This window comes from Capsicum annuum, chromosome 9, assembly GCF_002878395.1.
Source record: "Capsicum annuum cultivar UCD-10X-F1 chromosome 9, UCD10Xv1.1, whole genome shotgun sequence".
Classification (NCBI taxonomy): domain Eukaryota; kingdom Viridiplantae; phylum Streptophyta; class Magnoliopsida; order Solanales; family Solanaceae; genus Capsicum; species Capsicum annuum.
This window is the reverse complement of record NC_061119.1, coordinates 6754370-6771460: the sequence shown is the minus strand read 5'-3', so window position 1 is coordinate 6771460 and position 17091 is coordinate 6754370. Positions and strand designations below refer to the sequence as shown.

At 36.4% G+C, this 17091-nt stretch overlaps 1 long non-coding RNA gene across 2 annotated transcripts; it reads right to left on the bottom strand.

Annotated features, from left to right (window-relative positions):
• Nucleotides 1–3739: 3739 nt before the first annotated feature.
• On the bottom strand, nt 3740–13008 carry LOC124886995. Of its 2 annotated transcripts, none has more exons than XR_007044399.1 (2): nt 12615–13008; nt 3740–4396 (listed from the first exon to the last, which is right to left on the bottom strand). It is a non-coding gene; the product is annotated as an uncharacterized LOC124886995 (long non-coding RNA). The 2 variants fall into 2 exon arrangements; XR_007044400.1 differs by having other exon boundaries at nt 12647–13008.
• Nucleotides 13009–17091: the final 4083 nt, after the last annotated feature.

Here is a 17091-nt window from a genome sequence, read left to right as displayed (position 1 = left end):
CCAACGTGGGGTGGTGGTGGTGGTGTAGATTGGTTCTAAATATCATAAAATCCATATAGCATTATCACACACACATGGACAGACCAACAAACTTCCTATCTCGACATAAAATAAATCCAAATCTAGTATGGACGTCATCATAGGCAAAGAGGTAGTATAGGAATGAATCACGTGCATAGGTATTCACGGGTGAAGAATAAGCATTTAAACACATACACATTCTTTCCTTCAAATAACTAGACAACTTGGCATCTACAAGTTGGAATTCATGCAATTTAGGCACAAGTGTGTCAAACAAGAATGCATATTTAGGAACATTACCCCAAGGAGTCAATGACACCTTTGCCCTCGGGTTTTCAAGAAGGAATACACATTTCTTACCCTTAAGAGTACTCTCATATTTCAAAAAGATATTTTCATCTTTAGGAGGAATGTTGTCACACCATAGTGGGTTAGCATATCAGCTATAGCCTTCAAGGCAAGCTATACCACTAGGTTCATTGGGAGTGTTTAAATCATCTTCAAACAAGACATTATACATAAAGAGAGCATGGTCTATTTCCTGGGCAGATTTGGAACAAACACGTTCATCACTCTCTAAAAGATCAATATCATGTTTCAAAGAGATTTCAAGCATAAGATTGTCCCAAGAATGGCTCTCGGGTTCACTCCCATTTTGGTGACCAATATTTTCAAGTACTTCACTCACTTAAGTTCTATTAATCACATCACACACATACTCAAGTGGTGGACAATTTTCACAAGTAAGTTGATCAACACCGATTACACAAGATGATGTACTTCCGTTCAACATATAGGTTTCAACACTAGGTGGACATAAATTAACCTTACAGGAAGATTCAATTTGGTCATCAATAGGATCAACTACTATATCCACACTTACAACATATACATCATCAACAAGAGATGAAGAATCATTTGACTCACAAGTAAGTAAGTTACTACTCACACTCAATGGGATACTATCCACACAAATATCATTCTCATGCACCAAAGTGTAAGAGTTACCTATTTTACCTTGAATTTCTTGAGTAGATTATTCTTTTTCGTGGTGTGAAGGTCCTCTATAATCTTGAGCAGCAACTTTCTTTCAGCATTGTTCACCTTCGCTTGCCATGTTGGTACCTACACAAATGTCCTTAGAAAAAGAAGGACAACCAATGTTAGCACGGTTTGGTGATAATCCCCTCACTTCACTCCATACAACCTCTCTTTTTTCAACTCTCCAATTACCACCTTGCACTCCCTTACTCCTCTCAATATTTTGTCTCTTATAATAAGTCGGATTAGAGTAGGTAGGCACTTCTATTTGTGGCTTGGGCAGCATGTAAGTCATGAGGCGATTCCCCTATTGGTCTCTTACAACACTAGGCCAACTTTGCACGTTAGGAACTTGATGTAGTGGAAACCAATCGGCACTTAAGTATACATGACTGTAGGGAAAGGGAAGAACATTGCACCACACCTCCTCATGGTATTCATATTGGGAGAAGACAACTTTTTCCCTCTCGGTAACCTTGAACTCGTCCAATGAGTATGGAATAATTAAAGGCTCTCTAAACAACCCCAAGTAGTTGACCATGGACAGAAGGATGTAGTTTTTATAGTACCTATCATTCATCACAATAAGGAAGACCGGTATATCACAAATGGTCACCTTTCCGGAGTGTATACTCCTTCTCAGATCAACATTATAATGCACACAAGTACCCCTCGGTTTTGGAGATGCACACCCTCTTCTTCTTGTTAGACAACCTTCACTTGAACTAGTATAACAATTAACACTATATTGACGTTGATAAGAAGAACTACAAGGTGAAGAATATGAATCTTCACACTCCTCACATGCACTCTCATCATAGCTCTCATAAGCTTTGCGAATGAAAGGGTTACACCTAACACCAAATCTAGTTTCGAAGTGAGAAGTGTAAGACTCCTCACATGCCCCAACGTCATCATAAGAACATTCACGAGGTCCTACATCATCTCCAAACTCACCATAAGCACTAGGAACTTCATTCACCTCATTTTCTCCCTCAAAACCGAATCTCCCAAATCTGCCCAAGTTTCGTTCATGGCTATTTTCATAGACTCCGCAGTCCCCCTCAACTTCATAGCCATAAAACCCCTCATTACAATCATAGTCTCCCGTGTTGTAGTCATAATAATCCCCGTATATCAAAGACATGTTCCCCTTATATCACCTTTGTACCTATACAATGAACAAACAAGATCAGTAGTAAAAGCTTCTACTAACACTCATATACACTCACCTTCTCACAATTGGAGCGGAAAATATTGAAAGTTGCTTATACTCCGGTAGTCAATAGGATGTCAATTCTACTTGGCGGCCAGAATAGATTCTTGTTTGATCGACTCAAGGCATAAAAATAAAATTTACTTACGAACTTGAAACAAACAAGTTACTAGGAGTTAAAAACAAGAAAAAGCAGACAAATAATGAAGACACGAAAGGAACGGATTCAACAATTAATCTACAACTAAGTAGGTGATTACTAGTTGTTAATTAATTCTAGAATCAAGATAGGAAACTAAGAAAAAAATAAAGTGAAACTAATAATCTAAAATTTGAGCGAAAATTCGATGCGTGAACAATAACTTGATGATGTGGCAGCCACGTATTGGTTGCGATTTCTATAATTTTTATTTTTCAAAGCCCAAGTCTTGACAAATTATAATTTGGATTGGTGGAATTTGTTTTAAATAGGGAAGAATAAGTCTTGGAGCCTTTTTTTCATGTTTCAAATTTCAAGACTTGACTTTTGTAGTACTTTTCCATAAAACATGGACCCTTGTTTCATGGAAAAGTGGTTGAGAAGTGATGTAAAGTCTTTAATGTGTACGAAAAGTATTTGTCACAAGTTATACACCTTGAAACTTGGATCTATGTATTGCAAGACTAACATAATACATACTCTTTTTCTTCAACTTCTAAGATCCACAACCACTTTTTTTTTCAACAATATATAGAGATAGTGAAGAACAGCAAGAAAACAAACTTTGAGTCTTGAAGTTCTAAGGTTCAAGTTGGACCTCCCAAACAACAACAAAAACTTCCCAAGCTTAAATTCCACAACACAATATCCACAATACACGTTCAAAACTTGAACCAACAACACATCACATGTTCAAGTCTCGAACCGCAACAACAATACCAACAACAATCGGCCATACTTTGTTCACATTAACAACATCCACATTGCAAGCTCAAATCCAAGATATAGACTCAACGTGTTAGTGAGGAACAAAACTAACACTTAGAGACAACAAAGAAAAAAAAATATTGGCCAATACACAACAAGAACACAATTTTCGGCCAAGAACACAAAATGGACAGATTGCTATTTTTTAGGAATTTTCAGATTTCAACTTTTTTTTTTATTAAATTTTTGTTTTTTGATTTTTCAACTAACAACCCCAAGATTGATCTTGTGGGAACAAGATCAAGCCATGCTCTGATACCAAATGATACGAGAAAGACAACAGAAGGCACAAAATACACTCCAAATCAGTCCCCAATCTTAAGGATCCGAGGACCAAGATGGAGACCACTCTCGGATTCGCTATCAAAAAGAAGAATGCAAGATACAATGCTATATATAACACCAAAAACAGCTAAAAAATGTGACGAACAAGATGAATAACAATAATACAAGTTTTAGATTCAATAAAGGACCCAAAACAGTCCACTACAAAAGATGACAACAACAAAAGTAAAGGATAGATAGTGAGACCAAGATTATTACAAGATTAAGAACTAAAGAGTGTATTAAACTCAAAAACCCCTAATGAATGTAATAATCGAAACCGCACTCTTACGGCGACCGCCAAGGGAATCAACTCACCTCAAGATCCATCGTTTCCAAGCAAAGAGCAATACTAGCTTTTCCAAGCCTTAACTAAGACTAAGTGTTCTACTCTCAAGAGAGGATTTTTAATGTTTCAATCTTTCATCTTTCATAAACTAATGAGATAAAACCTAAGAAAATCCTACTTATCGTATATTACAAAAGAAGCCAAAAACGACTACACTACCCTTAATGACCAAGGCTGGCCTTGGTGTGTTGGAAAATAATATGAATTGTCCAAAATGCCCCTAAGGCTAAGTGACCAAAATGCCCTTAATAAAGGGAACCAAAACCGTGAACCAACAAAGGTGGTCAAAACCAGAGTGTCCTTAAGCCTTCAAAGCTCCAAGCAATCGTCCACACTCGGGTTTGATCAATGGTAGGCTCAATGCATCCCCTCCAAGTATGATCACATACCATCCATGTGATCAAAGCTTGATTCTTCACATAGTGACTTTGAATGATGTCATCGAAAGCTAAGGCGGCCATTATTCTTGTATCAGTAACTGAGACATAAAAAATTTTCATAATCAAAATTAGTACATCAAGACATGAATCCATAAAAATCCATCCTGTTTACGAAGCTTCTACTGAAACACTAGTCTTTCTAAGCCGGTACTAGGCCCTCGGTTGGTTCATGAAACTAAAATGAAACCAACATATGGATAAAGTGTCTTCCGAATTAAGGGAGGCTCACCAACTTTGAATGTACAAAAGAAATCTCCTGTTGAGCTAGACTACGGGACTGTGTCCCAAAACATACATTATTGAGACAACGCAACCGCCACGAGGACGGTCAATGCTTGAAATGTATTGGTACATTGAACGGCCAACAGAAATAGCTTTCCAAATATCATAATTGTAAAAACATCATAAAAACCATAACATGGGGTCATATGACATGAAAATAGTCTGAAAACATGTAATTCAATCTAAAATTTCTTTGTAAACAACACAATGTTATTCTTTAGTTCTGATCTAGGGGGCATACCCGACATGATTTGAAAAATCCTAACCGTTATGCAAAGTTCAACATTGACATGTCTTCCAAGCCCCCAATCCGAGTTTTCCGCAAGGATTGGAGTGTCTGGTCTACAACTGCACATAGCAAGTATACAATGATCATCCATATTTCAGGACAAGATCAATCCCGTATCATCCAAAAATGGTTTCGAGCTATGAGTTATCTAAACTCGTGCCTTCTTGGTTAGCCACCTAATTCTCTTTAAGACAATATTTTAACCTCTTAAAATATGCATACTTTCTTAAAACATGATATGAAGTCTTAAAAGTCTGTAGTCTAGTCTGGTCTGAGTCTGTCATGACATTTGTCTAATTTGGTATCGTTATACCAAGACTTGGAAGCCATATAAGCCATATCATATAATAGCCTTTTTTATTCAAAATCATGTCATTTGACCATCGCAAGGACTAAAATGTCATAAGAGAGTTCTCTTTTAAAATTGTTATGAAAGCTTAAGTAAAAATATCTTTCTTTCATAGCTCAACTCTTAAGGTGGTCATCTCTTTCATAAACGCATAGTAAAACTCTTCCAATAATCATGGTGTAGTTAAGAATTCCCATTCATGAAATTTGTTAAAGCTTTTACTATAAGGATTACTCTCAATTATATTCAATCAACCACCATTGAAAAACAAGAGCAACATGAAAACAAATGATAATTATCAAAACCTTTCCTCATGCAAAATCGGGAAAGAAAATCAGTCCCTTAAAATATTAAAAAAACAAACTAATTTTGACGTACGGAAGGGGGTTCGCGGAGCGAACCCATCATACCTCAGGGTTCGTGGGCAAAATCTATCATGAAAATCAAGGTTGATGGGGGAACCCTATCGCGAACCTTAGGGTTTGTTGGGAAAACCTTATAGAAAACTTTAAGTTGTATCTCATTGCGGCGATATCCACAATGTGGGGATACAACAGAGTCGCCATTTCGCGATGCAAAGCCCTTTTCTAAGCCTAAAAACATCCCAACCCATTCAAACCCAATTTTAAGTGGTTTATCTTAAATATTGGGCTCCTAAAGACTCGATCCAAGAACTTTTTAAGCATCGGAAAGGTTGGGTTATTACATTATCCACACACACATACACCATTGGGATCATTCATCCCCGAATGATTACTTGAAACACATTAAGAATGATTTAAAGAGTTAAATGGAATAAATTTATCAAGATAACATTAATACCATCCATTATATCATCTGATGATTCGAAAAGTGATGGGTACGCATATCATCCTCTGGTCCCCATGTAGCTTCCTCTACCGTTTGCTTACTCCACAATACTTCAACAAAGCTATATCCTTATTTCTCCACTTCCAAACTTGCCGATCTAATATCGCTATAGGTTTTTCTCATATGACAGGGAATCCTTCACACCAATGTTTGCAGCTGGAAACAAAAGTGAGTGATTCCAATACACTTCTTAAGCATTGACATATGAAATACAGGATGAACTGAAGCTAAACTTGTAAGAAAATCTAACTCATATGAAACTCCACCAATCCTCCTCGCAATCTGATAAAGACCTATGTAATGAGGACTAAGTTTTCCGTTCTTCCAAAATCTCATGACTCCCTTCATAGGGAAGACTTTTATAAAATGCCCAATCATCAATCTCAAATTCTAGCTCCCTTTTTTCTTACATTGGCATAGGACTTTTGGCGACTTTAGGTGGTCTTAAGTCTCTTTATAATGAATTTCACTTTCTCTATCTCCTAATGGACAAGGTCCGATCCAAATGAACGAGTTTCACCCACCTAATATCAACCAATTGATGATTTATACCTCCTTTCATAGAGAGCCTCAAAAGAAGCCATTTGGATGCTAGAGTGGAAGTTTTTGTTATAGGCGAATTCAATTAGAGGCAAGTGATCTAACCAACTACCTTTAAAGTCAATTATGCAAGCCCTTAACATATCCTCTAAAATCTGAATGGCACATTTTTCTTTCCTATCCATTTGAGGGTGGGAAACGGTGTTAAGGTTTAATTGGGTGCCCAAACCTTTCTAAAAAAACCATCAAACTGAGAAAAGAATTTCACACCTTGATAGGATATAATGGACACTGAATCCGTATGCAAATAAACTGTCTCTTGAATGTACAACTCTACATAATCATCTCCCAAATAATTAGTCCTCACAGGCAAAACGTAAGCTGTCTTGGTCATCCTATCCACAATAACCCATATTGAACCATATTGGTTTCGGTTTCACGTGAGTCCAGTAATAAAGTCTATGTTGATCATCTCCCACTTCTATAAAGTCAAAGCTATATCCTGGGAGGTACCATCTGGACTCAAGTGCTCCACCTTAACTTGTTGGCCATTCAAACTCTTATCTAAAAAGTTAGCAACATTTCAATTTATGCTATTCCCTCGGTAAATCTCCTTTAGATCATGATACATCTTAGTAAATCTAGGATTAACAACGTACCTAGAAGTATGAGTTTCATCAAGAATCCTTTCTAGTAAACCATCCATATTCGGCAAAAATGACTTACCTTGGTATCTCATAATACCATCTCCTCTTATCTTATATGCCATAACCTTTTGCTGGACAACATCTTTCTTTATTTGCTTCTGTTTGGGATCTTTGGCTTGTTTTTTCTTAACCTCAGTACATACGGATGATTTAGATACTTCTTGGACAAACAACCCTCCATCCTCGGAGTCTAGGAGTCGAACACCCAAATTAGCATGCCAATGAATATCCTAGACCAAATTACTCTTTCCTTCCTCAACATGAGAAAAATTTCCCTTGGCTAACCTGCTAAGAGCATCAGCAACCATATTAGCTTTACCTAACTGATAGTGCAGTCTTATATCATAATCCTTAAACAGCTCTAACCACCACCTCTGCCTAGGATTCAACTCCTTCGGGGTAAATATGTACTGAAAACTCTTATGATCAATAAATATGTAAACATGTACTCCATAAAGATAATGATTCCTAATTTTGAGTGCAAAAAGCACAACCTCCAACTCTAAATCTCGTGTGGGATAGTTTTTCTCTTGGAAATTTATCTGCCTGGATACACAGGACACCACCTTACTATGCTTCATAAGTACACACCCAAGTACCACCCGAGATGCATCATAGTATACCATAAAACCCTTTGTACCCTCGGGAAGGGTCAAAATAAGTGCAGTAGTCAACTTGTCTTTCAATCTCTCAAAACTATTCTCACAAGTTTCAGACTACAAAAACTTTACCTTCTTCTAAGTCAACCTAGCAAGTGGAGCAACTATGGATGAAAAACTCTCCACAAACCTCCTATAATATCCTACCAAACCCAAGAAGCTTTGAATGCCTATTGGAGTTATGGGTTTGGGCCATTTCTACACTGCCTTAATATTTTAGGGATCAACCTTAATTCTGTCACTAGAAATAATATGTCTTAGGAAAGCTATTGCACTGAACCATAACTCACACTTAGAGAATCTGGCATACAACTCATGATACTTAAGGGTCTAAATCATGATATTGAGGTGATTAGCATGATCTTCCTCACTCTGGGAGTAAACCAAAATTCTTCGATGAAAACTATAACAAATAGGTCCAAAAACTGAAAGAACACCCTATTCATGAGGTCCACAAACGTACTAAGGGACTAGTCAGTCCAAAGGACATAACTATTAATTCATAGTGACTATATCAGGTTTGGAAAGTTGTTTTGGGAATGTCAGCATCCCTAACCTTCAACTAATGATAACCCAAATGGAGGTCTATCATAGAGAAACATCTAGCACTCTAAACTTGTTCAAAACGATCATCAATTCTGGGAAGAGGGTACTTATTCTTGACATTAACTTTATTCAACTGACAGTGATCTATACACATACGGAGGGATCCATATTTCTTACGCACGAAGAGAACATGAGAACCCTAGGAGGAGACACTAGGATGAATGAATCCCTTATCAAGAAAATCTTTTAACTGCTCTTTCAATACTTTTAAATCCACAGGGGCCATTCTATACTGTGGAATACAAATAGGCAGAGTGTCTTGCAACAAGTCAATACCAAAGTCTATTTCCTTGACTGGGGTATCCCCGGGAGGTCATCAAAAAAGACTTCAGAAAATTCATTAACTACTGGGACTGAATGGGAAGAATGATTTTCAGTGCAAGAATCATTGACCTGAACAAGGTGATACAAACAACCCTTAGTTATGACTTATAGGCTCTATGATAAGATATGAACTTCTTTCTAGGTGTAAGAGAATACACTTCCCATTCTATATGGCTCTTTAGGGATATAGAAGGTGGCCTTTCTGGTTCTACAATATAATGTAGCACAACATAAATAGAGCAAATCCATCCTAAAATAGCATCAAAATCCACCATATCAAGTTCTACAAGGTTAACTATAGTATCCCAGTGAAAAACTGACACTACACAATTTCCATACACTCATCTAGCAACAATAAAATCATCAATAAGGGTGGAGACAAAGAAGGGTTCAGAAATATTCTTGAGCTCAAAACCAAAAATTACTGCGACATAAGGGGTTACATAAGACAAGGTAGACCCAGGATCAAGTAACACATATATATCACGATAGAAGATTCGTACATACCCATTACTATATCTGGTGAACCATTTAAGTCCTGACATATGGATAAGGCATACAAGTGCTCACAACCCCCGCCTGTACTATATATGATACCCTTAGCTAGAGGGATAAAGAAGTAGATTAGGCCTTATTATCCCCATAAGTTCCTTTGGCAATGGGAAAATCTCCCTTAAAGTAATCAACCTAACCACAACTATAGCTCACAAGTGTCCCATACTGACACTTTCCTGGATGAAATTTCCCGCAGGTGTTTTCGTGAGGGTGTAACTTAGCTGATTGAACAACTCTTTCTTGAGACTGAGAGCCTTGCATCCTTTGTCAACCACAGGCTGGAAACGCTGGTTGCTTGTTGGTTTGGGTGCAGGTGCATTAGATGAAGAGTGAGCATTACCCTAAAACTTCTTCTTGGAACATTTCTTGTCCCATTTTCCATCCTTCTGCTGACTGGTATAATGGTCTACAGACTTGGCTCTCTAAATCTGTCTTTCTTTTTTCTCTACCTCTGTAGGCCTTTTTTCTCCTCTTCAACCTACTGTATATATACACTTATCTCGAAGATATCCATGTAAATATTCAGCATTACCCATTTACATTCTAATACCAGATCATTTGAAATACCGAATGCAAACTTCCTCACATGAGCCCTCATGTTGCAGACCAACTCTTGAGCATAATAGGACAACTGAGTAAATTTCAGTGCATATTCTTTGACGCTCATCTTTCCTTACATCATATTAACAAATTCCTTAACCTTGGCTTCCATCAACGCCTGAGGAAAGAAGTGATCCATAAAAGTCCTTACAAACTTATCCCACAATGCCGATTCAACAGCCTCAACCCTCACTCTTCCTACTCTTCAAACAACTGGTGAGACACCTTTTTCAGCTGATAATTCATAGATTCTACCCCCTTAGTATCGTCGGCATACATGACTCTAAAAATTTTCTCCATTTTATCTACAAACCCTAGAGGATCCTTCTCAAACTTGGTACCCATAAAGGCGGGTAGGTTCAGCCTCATGAATTGGCCAACCCGAGTGATCTCAGAAGAACCAATAACTGAACTCATATTGCAATACTAACAAGACTGTAAAGCCACAAGTTGAAAAAACATGTGGATAGACTATCAAAACTTAGTATTTGAGATCTCTCTATGGGATCTAGGTGCGGTTCACACCAGTCTAGAGAGCTCGAGAAGGGCTATTAGGGACTGGTGGAACCCATGAAGGAGCAGCAAAATTAGGAGTACATGCTCTATAACGGGTCCATATCCCATGAGTTGGGAGGACATCTTCAGCATTTGTCCTAACAAGAATGAAGTTTTCGGCTGAGGGGTTCTGTCCATTGGATCTTCGAGGAGGCATAGTTTGAAATGCAAAAAGTCATGTGTTAGGAAATATTCAGACCCTATAGCACAAACCACAACACAAATAAAAAAGGAGACATTCCTAATTGTCTCATAGCTTCCTCCTTATAAGTGTGGTGTGCTACATACCCATAAAAGGGACTCTACTCAACACAGCTTCGTAGACACCTTGGGACCCTGAATTAAGCTCTGATGCCAAGCTTTTCATGACCCAAGCCAAGGCCTTGGCCACGACGGGCATCCTAAACCATGAAGGATGAAGAGCTCCTTAGCATATTATCATAAGCATTAATCATACCAAATGAAAAGTTGAAGGTAAACTCAAATATGAAAATGGTTCATAATAAAATTTGGTACATCAAGACATGATTCCATGAAAACTCAAATACAGTCTAACCAGTCTATGAAGCTTCTACTGAAACACTAGTTTGTTTACGTCATGACAAGGCCCCTGGTAAGACCATGAAATTAAAAAGAAGCCAAAATATAGATAAAGCGCATTCTGAAGTAAGGGAGGTTCACTAACTATAAATGTCTAAAAGCAATCTAATGTTGAGATACACCATGGAACTGTGCCTCAGAACCTACATTATGAGAAAATGCAACAGCCACAAGGACGATCAATACTTGGAATGTATTGGAACATAGAACGGCCAAAAGAAATAACTTTCAAAATACCATAATAGTCTAGGCATCATAAAAATCATAACATGGGGTCATATGACATCAAAACAGTTTGAAAATATGTAATTCATTCCAAAACTACTTGGTAAATAATATCATGGTATTCTTTAGTTCTGAGCTAGGCGACATTCCCGATATGGTCTGAATAATCCCATGGGCTATGCGGGGTCCACCATTTACTCGTTGATCAAGCCCCCTATTCGAGTTTCTCACAAGGATTGAAGTGTCTAGTCTGATGTACAACTGCATATAGCAACTATACAATGATCATCCATATTTCAGGACAAGATCAATCCCATATCATAAAAATACGATTTTGGGCTATGAGTTATCTAAACTCTTGCCATCTCGGTTAGCCACCTAACTCTCTTTATGTTCATATTATAACCTCTTAAAACATGCATAATTTCTTAAAACATGGTCTGAAGTTTGAAAAGTCAGTAGTCTAGTCTAATCTGAGTCTGTCATGGCGTTTGTCTGATTTGGTATCGTCATATCAAGATCTGCAAGTAGTATAAGTCACATCATATCACAACCCTTTTTATTCAAAATCATGTCATTTGAACACCACAAAGACTCAAATGTCATAAGAGAGTACTCTTTTAAAATTGTTATGCAATCTTAAGTAAAAATGTTTTTCTTTTAAAGCTAAACTCTTAAGGTGGTCGTCTCTTTCATAAACACATAGTAAAACTCTTTCAGTAATCATGGTGGTTTAGTTAAGATTCTCATTCATGAAATCTGTTAAAGCTTTTAAGAGAAGGATTATTCTTTTCAATCATATTCAATTAACCACCATTGAAAAACAAGAGCCACATCAAACAAATGATAATTATCAAAACCTTCTTCATGCGAAATTAGGCAAGGAAATCATTCACAACCTCATCATTTTCGCAAATCACAATTCAATATGCAAACATACATATGTATAAACCCATAAGAAGCACAATTGAGGTTGGATGCAAATATTGAAATTCATGCTCTTGTTGTGAATGAAAATCTCAAAGCTTGAACACTTAAAAGCGATACAAACATTTATAAATTCAAACCCCATAAGATATAGGTCGCTCTACGTACCACTAATGGAGAGAATTTAAATCAAAGTTTACCGTTGAGCTTTGAATACTCAAACCGAAGGTAGTTTTCTTCTCTCTTTCTTTTAGAATGATGATTTTGGATTTACGGAGGTGTAAAAGCATTTTTAAGGATCTACACTCATACACAAGGGATTGAGAATGACTTGGTGGGGTGAAATGGCCTACAAGCTCTTAAAATATTACAAAAATCAAACTATTTCGACGTACGGAAGGGGATTCACAGAGCGAACCCAATCAAACCTCAGGGTTCGTGGAGTGAACCCCATAGCAAACCTCGGGGTTCGTGGGGAAAACCCCATAGCGAACCCAAGGCAATAGCCCATCGTAGGGCTTCCGACGGATTCCCTATTTTGCGATGCAAATCCTTTTTGAAAGCCTATAAACACCCCCAACCCATACAAACCCAATCTTAGGTGGTTTATCTTTGATATTGGGGTCCTAAAGACTCGTTCCAAGCACTTTTTATGTATCGTAAATGCTGGGGTGTTACACAGAATAAACACAATCATTGAATTACTTATTTCTAAGATGAAGAGTGAGATCTCACATCTGTCGCGTCTTTTGTTGACTATTTTAAAAGAAATACTTTTTTATGTCATTTATTTCTAAAAATATTATTTTTGTAGATAATAACACTAAAATGGGATACATAATGAAAATTTTACAAGAGTCTCTCACTAATTGTGTAGGGGATTGGAATATAGTGGAGTCACATAAGTAGCACACAATTAGATAGAATAACTTTGAATGTTATCAAACTAGAACAACATCCTTATCAAAGACACTTGTGTTTATTTTAAGAATATCTAATCAATGACTCAAATATCAACCTCACAAAAGCATCAGCATTTCGTTGTTGTCCCTTGAAGATCCTGATATACAGAAAGCTAAGGATAGCCAATAAAGATTAGCTTGAGCTGTTTTACCCTTGGCATGCTCAATCATCCATGATACTCGATGCACTAAATCTCCCTCTATGTGCATGTCCAAATAAGGGCTGAACCACAAGGGTTTATTGTGCACAACCTTACCTCAAATTTCTACAAGAAGTTGTTTCCATGACTTGAAATCGTGACTTTCTAATCACATGACAACAACTTTACCGGCTACTCCTAGGATTCCCTTCTAATCAAACATCGATAAATGATCTAGAAAATGATATCATAAAAGAATGAATTTTTCATAAAATATTTCTTTGGAAAATCATTTTCCTCCTAACAAAAACCCACGATTTGAAAAGTTCCAATCTGATGCAAACTACTGGATATATGAGTACCATAGCAAACCAATTAAACAACAAGGACAAAATATTTAGTCTTTAAATACAAAATACAAAGTATATTAGTTTGAACCCAATCTGTAGAAGTGGCTATGTTCGGTTAGCCATGCCCTTAGTAAGTCTTAACAATGGAAAGAACAAAAGCTTGATGAAAATAAAGCTAATAGCTGTAGAAAGTCCAGGAATCAAGTACAGCATTGGTCCTGGTCTTCTAAATTTGCATTTTCCCAACCATCTACAAGCGAAACACGGAATTAGGTTCAGTAAAAGAGACATTTCTGTAGTAGTGACTAACGAAAACTTTATGAATCTCAACATGAAAAAATATTTTCACATCCCAAAAATAATGCAGAATGATTGTTCATAGATCAGGAAGATAAATGGCGAAATAACATAATTGGTTCAGAAATAATGTCAATATGCACATGCAACTCTAAACAAAGTACTTTGGACTGTAAAGGTACTTACAAAGATAAAAGATTTTGATGTAAATATGTTACTTCCACTTAAAGGACCTGCTTTTTTTTCTTTACAATGCCTTCAAAAATACCATCAGATCCAAACACACAAACTCAGAAATTCACAATGCCAAAGTTCTGAGTTTGCATCTCAAAAACCATATTGTTCTTGCAAAACTTTTCTATCCTGTCACTCTCTCTCCTTTTATGATAATTCTCCCATCAGGTCCAACGTCACAGCGAAAGATTTCTGTAACCACATGAAGGGGAAGATCTGTTAATCATCAATTTGATTAATATGAATGCAATTTGACCACATAAAAAAAATCAGTTTAAATGGAAACATAGAAAACCCTTCTGTGGAGTCAAAACAAAGAGCAACCCAATGTTATAAACAGAAACATGCATTAAAAGAAGCAAGCATAATGTTGATGTTAGCTAATAAAAGTTTAACTCATGGAAGCGACAAACACTCTAGAAGCGAAGAATTTCAAGGAGGGCCAGTTTGAAACATTTCTTGAAGCAGCAGAATGACAAAAATTATGGTTTTAGAGCTCATTGCAAGGTTGGGAAGAAGGGTTATGCAAGAAATATGTGGTTCTCCTAGCTAGAACGCAAGCATTTTTTAATCAGTGAAAAGAATCGAACACTAATCTGTATAGAGAAGTAGAAATGAAGGGATAACAGTGAAATGTTGATGCTTTAGTGAAACTGATTGTTCAAGCTAAATTATTTTAGTTACCACACAAATATAATTTGAGTAAATTTATTGATACAAAAAAATCACAAGTGACTTTGATAAGGATTTTGCTATAGTTTGATAACACTCTAAGTTATTCAATCTATACTCATGTGTTGCATATGTGACTCCATAATATTCCAATCCCCAACACAATTAGGAGGAAAATCATGTAAAATCTTCATTATGTATCCCATGATAGTGTGATTATCTACAAAAATAATATTGTTGGAATTAAATGGCATAAAATAGTATTTCTTATAAAATAGTCAACAAAAGGCGCGACAGATGTGAAATCTCACTCTTCATCTTACAACTAAATAACTCAAGAAAATTGAAGGAAAGGTGTCTTTAAGTCTTGAATGAAGGATTGGTGACATTGACAAACTTAAAGGGTCAAACATCATTAGGAAACTTAATTAAATTTATTGTGGACTTGATTAATATTTTCAAAATTTTCTAATCATTACAAAAATACAAATCAACCCAACCCACACCCCTCTTCAATCCAAATCAACTAGTCTCTCACCTCTCTTTCTCTCGACAGCTTCTCTCAACTCTCTCCCAACCAACAGTTCTGCAAATTTCTCCTTTCAATCTTCGGCGACTTCAACCTTCGACGATAAATAGTTGGGCTTCTAGTTCTCCTGTTCAATCCAAATCAACTAGTCTCCCTCCTCTATCTCTCTCAGCATCTTCTCTTAACTCTCAAAACTGTTCTGCATATTTCTCCTTTCAATCCTCGGCGACTTCAACATCCAACGACAAATAGTTGGTCTTCGAGTTACTTTTTGACTTCAACCTTCAACACCCTTGCTCTCCGGCCATAACAACTTTAAATTCTTCAACCTTCAATCGATGTGACAGCCTTGCTCTCTGGCCACAACAGTTTCGAATTCATCATCGTTCTTTATCTTTTTTCACAGGCAAAAATTTATGGCCTTTTTAGTTTTGAAGAAAATAAGCAACTTGATTCAGCTTCTCTTATAGTACTGGTTAACAATTTTAATTTTCTTGTTTTTATTTAAAATACGATCTGAATAAAACCCTAATTTCTGGTATTGTTCTCTTCTCTTTTCGAAGTGAATTATGATTTTTTATTTTTTTTTGCATTTATTTTAAAGTTTGATTTTTTTTTTGTTTATAAAAACAAAACAACGATTTGGGTTGATTTGTTCTGTTTTTGTTCTTGGTAAAAAAGGTGATATTGTTGTTTTTCTGTTGAATAAAATTGTGCTACTGTTTTTTGTTTTCTCCAACAGGTTATCCATCTGGTGCTACATACTAACCAACTGATACAACATATTTGTCATATGATTCAATAGTTCAACTATCTAATGCACTAGAGGAACCATCAGATTAAAATATTGATGCAACAAATTAATTATCTGATTCAATAAATTTGGCATATGATGCAACAATTTAACTATTTGACGCAACAGATTAATCATATATTGCAATACATGAAGCATCGCATAAAAAATTTGATGAAACTGATTAACCATATGATGCAACGGAAGAACCATCAGATTAATGATCTGATGCACCCGATGAACCTCCTGTTGGATAAAATCTGATCCACTCTTCCAACATGACATGTCCAAGACTTGATTTTTTCAACTGATCATTCATCTACCGTGATAGACGACCCTATGTTGGAATAAATCTAAACAATATTGACCATTGATAAATTTTCCAACAAATCACTTATGTGTTGCAACATATGTGTGACCTGTTGCATAGACCATTCATCTTTCTCAATATATAAGTGATTTCTTTTGTATTGTCGCAACAGATTACTTAGTCGTCTCAACAGGTTTGTTAACTGTTCCGATAAATAACTCATATGTTGCAACAGATGTATGATCTATTGCACAGACCCTTCATTATTCTCAACAGATAAGTGATATGTTTTGTATTGTCGTAACAGATTACTCAGCCGTTGCTATAGGTTATTTAACTGTTCCAACAGATCACTCAT